Source organism: Setaria viridis, chromosome 4 (genome assembly GCF_005286985.2).
Source record: "Setaria viridis chromosome 4, Setaria_viridis_v4.0, whole genome shotgun sequence".
In the NCBI taxonomy this organism is placed as follows: Eukaryota; Viridiplantae; Streptophyta; class Magnoliopsida; order Poales; family Poaceae; genus Setaria; species Setaria viridis.
In genome coordinates this window covers 164,633-175,484 of record NC_048266.2, presented here as the reverse complement: position 1 = coordinate 175,484, position 10,852 = coordinate 164,633, and the positions used below count along the sequence as shown (strand labels likewise).

General features: G+C 46.1%; 1 pseudogene; it reads left to right on the top strand.

The window, feature by feature from the left end:
• Positions 1-216: 216 nt before the first annotated feature.
• On the top strand, positions 217-9,970 carry LOC117851444 (cytochrome P450 714C3-like; annotated as a pseudogene).
• The last annotated feature ends 882 nt before the right edge of the window (positions 9,971-10,852 follow it).

Here is a 10,852-nt window from a genome sequence, read left to right as displayed (position 1 = left end):
CTCTCCTTTCTTGGACGGCCGGACCATCGCGTTCAACGCCTGGTTCGCGAGGTGGCCGCTGCGTCGTGGGGCGGAGACGGGGTTCGCGCGTGCGGACGCCGGTGGTCCGATGCGCGGCATTGCTCCGAGCAGAGGTGCCTGCAACGTCAAGCGAATACTAGACAGAAACTCCACCGTCTTCGCCCTGCCGTCAGCTGAACAGGAACCAGGAGACGGGCGTCCAGGAGGAATGCGAAGGCTGGGTGTGTTCTTCCACAGGTGCTTCATCAAATTCCAGCCTGACTGGGGGGATCACTTGGTCTTGTTGGAGCTCACCATCGGAACATGCTTCTCCCCTTTTGGAGCGGCGCACGAGTTCATTACTAAGTATTTTAAGCTAGAACGGTATATATACAAGTACTGATTGCCTTGTATATATGTTTGATATAAGACTCTCTCATCTGTTCCTTCCTCTCATACTTTCCCATGCATCTAATGGAGAAACTACTTGAGATAGTCCTAGTTGTTTCGACCATGCTTCTTGGCTTAGCTCTAGTTTACTTGTATGAAATCCTATGGCTGAGGCTGGAGAAGATAAGGAAAAAGCTGAGGAGGCAAGGCATAGACGGTCCTAGACCTACTTTGCTCTACGGCAACACCCAGGAGATGAAGAGAATCCGGCAAGAACTCAAGTGTGTGCATAGGCAACAAGACCAAGACATGAATAATGGCTACATATCCACCATCTTCCCTCATTTCATTCTCTGGAGGAAGACATTGTTAGATTGATCTCCTTCCCAATGGGCCCAAAGGCCCATCGGGACCCTGATCCGCGCCCTGATCGGGGGCGCTCACCCTAGCAATGGGTGGTGGGCCCCTGTCGCGCTGCGCTATATAAACAGGGTGGGGGACCCGGCTCGGCTCACGAGGTTCGCCGCAGCCAACCGCCCCACTGACACACCTACCGATCTAGGTTTGCGCAGTAGCGGCGGGAAGCACCACCGCCACCTCACCGGCGACCGGACTCGGCACTGCGTGTCGCTGCCTTGCGCAGACTCCACCAACCGAACGAGCGATGGCCAGCAGCTCTACTGCTCCCACCTCTAGGGGTGAAGGTAACCCCATTTCTCTCTCACTCTCACTCGGCACCCACCAGGAACACCATGACCCTTATGTCATTCACGATCCCGACTAGATGTGCATCTAGAGATCCTAGGCACCACACTAACAATGGTATCAGACACCTCACTAGAAGCTCTTCTAGATCGGGAAAAAGAAGAAGATCGAAAAGAAACAGAAAAATGAAACCCTAACCCTAACCCTAGATCTAAAGAAAAGAGGGACGCGGGGAGACTTACCTGCTGCCGTCCTCACCGCCGCACGTCCACCGACGGCGAGCGGCAAAGGCCGGCCGAGCCTCGGGCTCGCCGGGGAAAAGGTCCACCCGAACCGCCGGCGCATCCGCTCGGGGCTCGGGGGGGCACAACAACACCACCAAAGGACTGCTCGACGGCGGCGCGCCCAAGCTTGTGGTGGACGCGCGCGCCGGCGAGGGGACCCGCGGTGGCGCCGGCCCTCCTCCGTGGTCACCATGGCCCTCTGGATCTCGATTTTTCGGGAGGCTCGGAGGGAGAATGGGGGGAGGCTAGAAAAGAAAGGGGAGGGGGCTGCCGCGGCCGTGCGCCGGCGGGGCCATCCCTCCACCGCCGCCGCCGGCCATCGCCGGGCGCGGGAGAGACGGCCCCGCCGCCGCCGCCACGGCGGGCGCTTGCGGGGGAAAGAAAGGAAAGTCCCTAGGGTTTCCGGGGGAGCCGGCCGTGGGGCAGTTTTGTTCCGCCGAAATCAACCCGTGGCCGTTCGATTAAGATCGACGGCTCACAGCGGCCGGCGGGGATCCGCGAACGACCGGGCCGGAAATGGCCCAGGCGGGAGGCGACAGCAGGCCGCTTCGGCGGCCCAGGCCCAGGTTGCGGCCTGCTAACCGCAGCCGCGCGGGAGGCCGGCGCCGAGCCGTTTTTGGCGGGCCGTTTTTGTGGGCCGCCTTAGCGGGCCGACGGCGTCGCGAATACGGGCCGAGCGCGGGAACGAACTGTGGGCCGTTTTCGCGGCTGGGCCGAAATACGTGTTTTGCACAGTAACGTCTGATAATTAGTTTTTTCTATTTCCAGAAGCATTTAATTGATGTTTTTTGCATATTTTTAGTCTCTAATCTAATTTGAACCAATGGGATAATTTTGTATTAGAGATTAATAAAGTTTGTACAGTGTTTTTGCTTCTGAAAATAGATTTATTTCACAGTTTCCGCTGCAAAAGTCATATTTATTGCTCCATTTAAATTTAATTTGAACCAACGAGACAATTAAATTTTGTGAGAGCATGATAAAGTTAATTAGATCATGGTGCTGTTATTTTCTGACCAACGTTGTTAATAACTGTATCATGATTTAAAAAGTTCTTTTGATGCTTTTATTTCTATTTCTGCCCAACGGTGATATAGTTTTAAATTGCATCAACAGTTGTATGTTTTATTTTTTGACCAACGTTGGAAATAAATCATGCAATTATTGTTATGATCTCACTTATGGATTGTAAATTTCAGGATCATTCAACTTAATGGCTTGTCTCAAAGAGATACCCATTCTGAAAGGCAACAACTATACAGAATGGAGGAAGAAGATTGAGTTCTCCTTCGTTTGTGGAGAAGTTGACTGGGTGCTGACCACACCGCGGCCACAAGCTCCACAGAAGCCAGTGAGGGCTGAAGGTGATGATGATGCTGCATGGCAGCAAAAGGAAAGGGACTATGCTCCACTGGAGTTGGCATACACCCTTGAAAACAAACAGTGGACCACTGCCAACAAGAAATGTATGGCTTTGGTAAAGAATACGATTGAGCCTGCCATTTTGGGCTCGATCGCAGAGTGTGACTCCGTCTCAGAGTACCTCGACAAGATAAGGAATCAGTTCACTGGTTCCTCAAAGATATACGCTACCCAGCTGTTCAAGCAGCTGGCCACAGAGAGGTACAATGGAAGAGGGACTGGCATAAGAGATCACATCATGAGGATGTACAACTTGGCAGCACAGTTGAAGCCAATGGATCTTGAGCTCAAGCCTGGGCACATTATTCATTTGGTTTTCGCTTCTCTGCCAAAAGAGTTTGACACTTTTGTTGTCAATTATAACATGCAGCCAGAACAGTGGGACATGGAAAAAATGATAGCCATGTGCGTGCAGGAAGAGGACAGACTTAGATCCTCATATGGTGGTTCATTGCACTATGTGAAGGATAACAGAAAAAAGATTGCTAACTCCTGTTTCAAGGCACGAGGAAAAGCTCCTATGCAGCAGAATCACCAAAAGCATCTCACAGTAGACAAAGATCAATGTCTACACTGCAAGAAAAAGGGGCACTTCAAGAAAGACTGTCCTGACTGGTTAAAGTCAATAATGGCAAAAGGAGGTGAGGATACTATTTCTTTTGTAAATGAATCCTTGTATACACAATATTTGAAATCTACTTGGTGGATTGACTCAGGTGCAACTGTTCATGTTGCAAATTCTTTATAGGGATTCCGTTCGACGAGGACTACGCAAAGAAGCGAAAGATGCGTTGAAGTCGCAAATGGAGTCCAAGCAGAAGTTGAAGCTGTTGGTGATGTCTCTCTAGAGCTAGTTGATGGTTTCATGCTTGTACTTAGAGATGTGCTTTATGTTCCTTCGTTACACAGAAACTTGATTAGTATTTCACGTATGGACCATGATGGTTATGAATGTCATTTTGGAAATGGAAAGTGTGCCATTTGGTTCGATAATGCATGTGTTGGTGTTGCCATCCTTCACAATGAGTTGTATTTATTATCACTGCGTGAAAAAGTAAATTCTGTGTGTGATGTGAATATGAATGTATCCTCGTCAGAGAAAGAAACAAAGAAAAGAAAGAGAACTCATGAACTATCGTCGAAATTATGGCACTGTCGTTTAGGCCATATTTCGAGGGCGAGAATAGAAAGACTAGTCAAGAATGAAATTCTTCCTCAATTAGAGTTCTCAGACTTAGAACAATGCGTTGATTGCATTAAAGGAAAATTTGTAAAGCAAATTAAAAAAGGCGCTAAACGTAGCACAAGAGTTTTAGAGATAATCCACACTGATATTTGTGGACCATTTCCTGTGAAAAGCGTGGATGGCTATGACTTGTTCATAACATTCACAGATGATTACTCCCGTTATGGTTACATTTATCCAATCAAAGAAAGATCAGAAGCACTGGATAAATTTAAGATATTTAAAGCTGAAGTTGAAAATCAGCATAACAAAAGAATCAAAATAGTAAGATCCGACCGTGGGGGGGGGGGAGTACTATGGTCGACATACCCCATTTGGCCAAGTTCCGGGACCTTTTGCAAGGTTTTTGCAGGAAAATGGCATAGTAGCCCAGTATTCGATGCCGGGTGAGCCTCAGCAAAATGGAGTAGCTGAAAGGCGTAACCGTACACTGATGGATATGGTGCGCAGCATGATGAGTTATTCCACCTTACCATTGGGACTGTGGATGGAGGCGTTGAAGACCGCCATTCACATTCTAAATAGAGTACCAAGTAAGTCGGTGCCCAAAACACCGTATGAACTATGGACAGGAAGAGTACCCTCACTAAACCACCTGCGTGTGTGGGGGAGCCCAGCTGAGGCCAAAGTATTTAACCCAAACATCGGGAAGCTAGATCCCAAAACAGTAAGTTGCCACTTCATTGGCTATCCGGAAAAATCAAAAGGTTTTCGTTTCTACTGTCCAGACAGATATACAAAGTTTGTAGAAACGAGACAAGCGATTTTCTTAGAGGATGAGATGGTGAGGGGGAGCATGGTAGCTCGAGAGATTGATCTTGAGGAGAAGCGGGTGTGTGCACCTAATCCGATGATTCAGGAACCATTCTTCTCACTACCTATTATTCCCGCACCAATAGTTCCTGAGGTCGTGGTGCAAGCACCCGCTACAGTCCCTGACATTGTGGTGCAGGCACCTGCTGTGATTCCACCTGTGGAAACGATGAGTGAAGTTTTGGAACCTGTCCTTCAGGAGCCAACTGAACCCATCATTACACACGAGGAAGAGTTGCAGCAGCCACCTCTGAATAATGTGCCACAAGCAGAGGCACAGAATGTGCCCGAAAGTGAGGGGCCTAGAAGGTCTCAAAGGGTCAGAAAATCAGCTATCCCTGATTGCTATAAAGTTTATAATACAGAAGAAGTTCATATAGAAGGTGATCCCACTTCATATGAGGAAGCCATGAAAAGTGTTCACTCATCGAAGTGGCTAGAGGCCATGGAAGATGAGATGAAATCGATGAGTTCCAACAATGTTTGGGAACTTGAGGAGATTCCTAAAGGAGCCAAAACAGTAGGCTGTAAATGGGTCTACAAGACTAAACGTGACTCCAAAGGGAATATAGAAAGGTATAAGGCGAGACTTGTGGCAAAAGGCTTTACACAAAGAGAAGGAATAGATTACAATGAGACTTTTTCTCCTGTCTCATGTAAAGACTCCTTCAGAATCATAATGGCACTGGTTGCACATTTTGATTTAGAGTTACATCATATGGATGTAAAGACGGCATTTCTAAATGGGGATTTAGAAGAAAATGTCTACATGAAACAACCAAAGGGTTTTATCATGGAAGACAAAGAGAATATGGGATGTCGTCTAAAGAAATCCATTTACGGATTAAAGCAAGCCTCTAGACAGTGGTATCTAAAGTTTAATGATATAATAAAGAAATTTGGGTTTCAAGAGAATATAGAGGACAATTGTGTCTATGCAAAGTTCAAAAATGGGAAATACATTTTCCTAATTCTGTATGTGGATGATATCTTACTTGCAAGCAGTGATATCAGTCTACTGTAAGAGACAAAGAAGTTCTTGTCCTCAAACTTCGATATGAAGGATCTTGGTGAAGCATCATATGTTTTGGGCATAGAAATTCACCGAGATAGATTGAATGGGGTCCTAGGATTATCGCAAAAGGCATATTTAGAAAAGGTTCTAAAGAAGTATAATATGCATGCGAGTAAGGCCACACCTGCTCCCATAGTCAAGGGCGACAGTTTTTGGGAATTTTTAATGTCCCAGGAACCAGTACGAGATCGATCAAATGAAAGCGGTTCCATATGCTTCAGCTGTCGGAAGCTTACAGTATGCCCAAGTGTGCACTCGCCCTGACTTAGCTTTTGTCACCGGGGTTCTTGGTAGATATCAAAGTAATCCAGGTATAGAACACTTGAAGATGGTAAAGAAGGCGTTGCGCTACGCGCAAGGCACAAAAGAACTCATGCTTACATATAAGAGATCTGATTCCCTAGAGATAAAAGGGTATTCAGATGCAGACTTTGCGGGAGACAAAGATGATAGAAAATCCACGTCTGGATACGTATTCACTCTCGCAGGAGGAGCTATCTCATGGAGAAGCTCAAAACAGAAAGTAACTGCGTCATCAACGATGCATGCAGAATTCATAGCATGTCATGAGGCCACGGGGCAGGCAATGTGGCTAAAGAAATTTATACCCGGATTGAGAGTGGTTGACTGTATTCACAGACCACTAAAGATGTACTGCGACAATGAGCCAGCAGTATTCTATGCTCACAACAACAAATCAAGCAATGCTTCCAAAGCCATTGAGATAAAGTTTTATGTTGTGAAAGACAGAATCCAGGATCGCACTATAAGTCTCGAGCATATAAGAACAAAAGATATACTTGCGGATCCGCTCACGAAAGGCTTACCACCCAATGTGTTCAGAGAACACTTAGCCGGCATGGGTTTAAGGGAAAGCCTATGATTCCTGGATTGGAAAAGGCCCAAAAGAAACAGAATTGTTTCAAAATAGAGAGGTGTGTTGTAGCTGTTGATTCTATCGGCAATTAAGCTGTGACGATGAGGCATGCTCTACATATTAATCTACGATGAAACGAATAAAAGTGAAAAGTATAAAGTTAAAAGTAAATGATGAGATCAAGGGGGAGAATGTTAGATTGATCTCCTTCCCAATGGGCCCAAAGGCCCATCGGGACCCTGATCCGCGCCCTGATCGGGGGCGCTCACCCTAGCAATGGGTGGTGGGCCCTGTCGCGCTGCGCTATATAAACAGGGTGGGGGACCCGGCTCGGCTCACGAGGTTCGCCGCAGCCAGCCGCCCCACCGACACACCTACCGATCTAGGTTTGCGCAGTAGCGGCGGGAAGCACCACCGCCACCTCACCGGCGACCGGACTCGGCACTGCGCGTCGCTGCCTTGCGCAGACTCCACCAACCGAACGAGCGATGGCCAGCAGCTCTACTGCTCCCACCTCTAGGGGTGAAGGTAACCCCATTTCTCTCTCACTCTCACTCGGCACCCACCAGGAACACCATGACCCTTATGTCATTCACGATCCCGACTAGATGTGCATCTAGAGATCCTAGGCACCGCACTAACAGACATATGGTATGTCTAGAATTATCCCTTGCTTTTGCTTATCTGTTTATGTAAGGGTCGTCGTCCCTGCGATGAGACTGATGATAGCATGATCGTGGTTGTTTACATCATTCTGTGGAATCACAACAACTTTCCGTAATCGGAAGCTAGAATCATAGGGTTCATAAAAGGCCAGACGGTAAGGTTAATTAACTATGCTTGAAGATAACTCTGCATCTCGGTCTCCCAAAAATATGAGGATGGCCAGAACCTTACTTCATGTACTTAGCATTTAAGGAAGTCTTAGATTCCTCTTGCAATGTTAGTCATCTTGTGTGAGCATGCTTTTCATGTCCAGAAATCCCCAATAGCAAAGATATGGCAGATGTTGATGGAAGATCATTCAATCTTTGCCACTATGAGTATAGTTTTTTCATGTTCTCAAGTTCACTAAATAACATGTTCTGAAGTCTGAACTGATAGCCAGATTTTGTATCAAGTATAGTTTTTTCTCATATGATCAGATATTTATCTTAATTAAATCCTAACATTTAGTTTGTGTACAGATAGTTGCCTCAGAAAAGACATCCATAAACACTTTGTTTTCAAGTGGACCCAAATATTAAGAATGGGTATTCTAGTCTATGGAGGCTCAGTACTGTACACTTGTCCATGAGTAACTAAGTAGGTTCTGTAGAAACCGTGGTCTAACATTAAAGAAATTTTTAGCTAAATGATTCCGTAGATGTCCTGCGAATTTTGGACCTTGTAGCAGCTGAGAGATGCTTGTGACTTCGGTTGTCCTGTTCTGTGAACATTCTGTTGAACTTTCGCAATCGATGTATGCAGTCATAAGTGGTTGACTTTTGATTTAAGTCAGTTTCCATTATATATTGCTCTATCATTATCTAAACATCTCAGTTCAGTTTGTTATGTCACTAGCTACATAGTGTTTGAAAAATTGGAACAGGGCCCGTGTTCCTTTACTCAACAGGAGTTTTGGAGATATTGCATGTTGCTCAGCCAGAAATGGTGAAAGACCTGGGCCGGCACTGGATTCCATCAGAGCTAGGGAAGCCACGGCATGTAATGAAATCACGAAAACCTCTCTTCGGATTAGGTATATTGGCAGCAAATGGCGACCTTTAATTTGGGCCTATATGAGAAGAAGATCCATGCACCACAGTTCTTTGTAGAAAAAATTAAGGTTCTTAAATTTTACTTAAAAAGCCCATATAATAACTGTATCATATATCAGCCTAATTAAGCCTAACTGTGTTATTATTCCTACAATGATAGGGTATGATAGGGCTAATTGTGGATGCAACCGTTCCACTGTTACAGTCATGGGAGGATATGCTTGATAGCACAGGAGGTAGCAGTCAGGAGATCTATGTTGATGGATACCTGAGGAACTTTTCAGGGGATGTGATTGCTAGAGCTTGTTAATTTTGGGAGCAATTTCGTAGAAGGGAAAGAAATATTTTGCAAGCTCAGGCAGCTCCAGAAGTTAATTTCTCAACAGGATACATTGGTCGGGCTGTCTGCACTGTGGTAATTTAAGGGACTTTTGATTCGTTGAGCAATTTCTAATAATGCAATGGAAATGATCGAACACCTTGACTGGTTATTAATCTTGTTCTGTTGCAGGAAATACTGGCCTACCAAGAGAAACTGGGAGATACAAAAGCTAGATCAACAAGTCCGGTTACTAATCCTGGATCTCTCACGGGAACACAGGAGCAGCAGAAACCGCAGCAATGGTGGTGGCACGCACAACCTTCTGCACGCCATTGTTGATGGTGCAAACCAGAACTCCAGCTATTCTTCCAGTGCCCCTGAAGATTTCATCGTCGACAACTGCAAGAACATCTACTTTGCTGGGCATGAGACCGCAGCAGTCACCGCCACTTGGTGCCTGATGCTACTTGCTGCACACCCGGACTGGCAGGAACGTGCTCGTGCTGAGGCTCTAGAGGTGTGCTGTGGACAGACGACAGTGATGGACATTGACACCCTTCGTCAGCTGAAAATAGTAAGAGACTCTCCTCCATTCCTGTTCTTTGGTGACACACATTGACAGTGCCATTAAAATTCTTTTGAAGCTTACGATGGTGATACAAGAGACTCTCCGGCTGTACCCTCCGGCGTCACTGATCATGCGTGAAGCCCTGACAGACGACATCAGGCTTGGTGGAGTTGACGTCCCTCATGGCACCATCATCCAAGTAGCCATCTCAATGCTGCACCTCGACATGGAAGCCTGGGGTCCGGACGCCAACGAGTTCCGTCCGGACCGGTTCGCGAACGGAGCTGCCGCGGCGTGCAAGCCAGCCCACATGTACATGCCGTTTGGATACGGACCAAGGCTGTGCACTGGGCAGAACCTGGCAATGGCAGAGCTGAAGGTTGTTCTTGCATGCCTGCTGAGCAAGTTCTCCTTCTCCTTGTCACCTGGGTACCAACACTCTCCGGTGTTTCGGTTGACCATCGGGCCGGAGTTCGGCATGCCACTTGTGGTGACAAGGCTACCATGATCTCCAAAAATAGAAGGGAGAAAAATGGAGGGAAAAAAAGAAAAAAGAAAGAGAAACTACTAGTTTAATCTATAATTAGATATTTTAATCCTTTTTCTATTTCATATAAAATTACAAATATAAATTGAAGAAAAGTACAAATTTATTTGTACAACAAATGACATAGCTAGGGGTACATTGGACATTTGACATCTTTCATTCGTTTATGAAAAATAGAATAAGCTATTTTGCCAAACGGTTTCCTAAAATGGCTTCAACTCCACCATAGAAACCACTTCATCAAAAGAGCTAGAGCCGGAGCCGTTTTCGGAGGAGCCGAAGCCCTGCCAAAGGAGCCCTAATGCAAGCACGAGTGCTAACCAAAAGGCAAGCAAGCGCATATTTTAGATACACTAAGGCAAGCAAGCGCATGTTTTAGATGCACGGAAGCCACTTTATAGAAGGAGCAAGAGCCGGAACCGTTTTCGGAGGAGCTGAAGTCCTACCAAAGAGGCCCTAATGCAAGCATTTTTTTTGAACGGTTGACAAGAGCACTGCCATTCATTTAAGATGAAAAGAGAGTGTTATGTATCATTACATTACTATTACAATACTGAAAAAAGCACAGACTCACTAACAAACTTGGACAAACATACTAAGGGAGACCATAGAGCAAGACGTTCTTCTCGGATGAATGGTGTACCCCAGGCCTTCCTTCTGATGAAAATGTCACTTTGAATTAGTCCCAACACCTAGGCCGGTCGCCGAGTGGTATTGTCGAAGATCCTCCTATTTCTTTCTTTCCAAATGTGCCATAAAGTGTACATTATAATTGCTGCCACCGATTTCCTCTTCTTCCCTTTTAGATCCTTCAACATACCTCGCCACCATTCATTCATATCT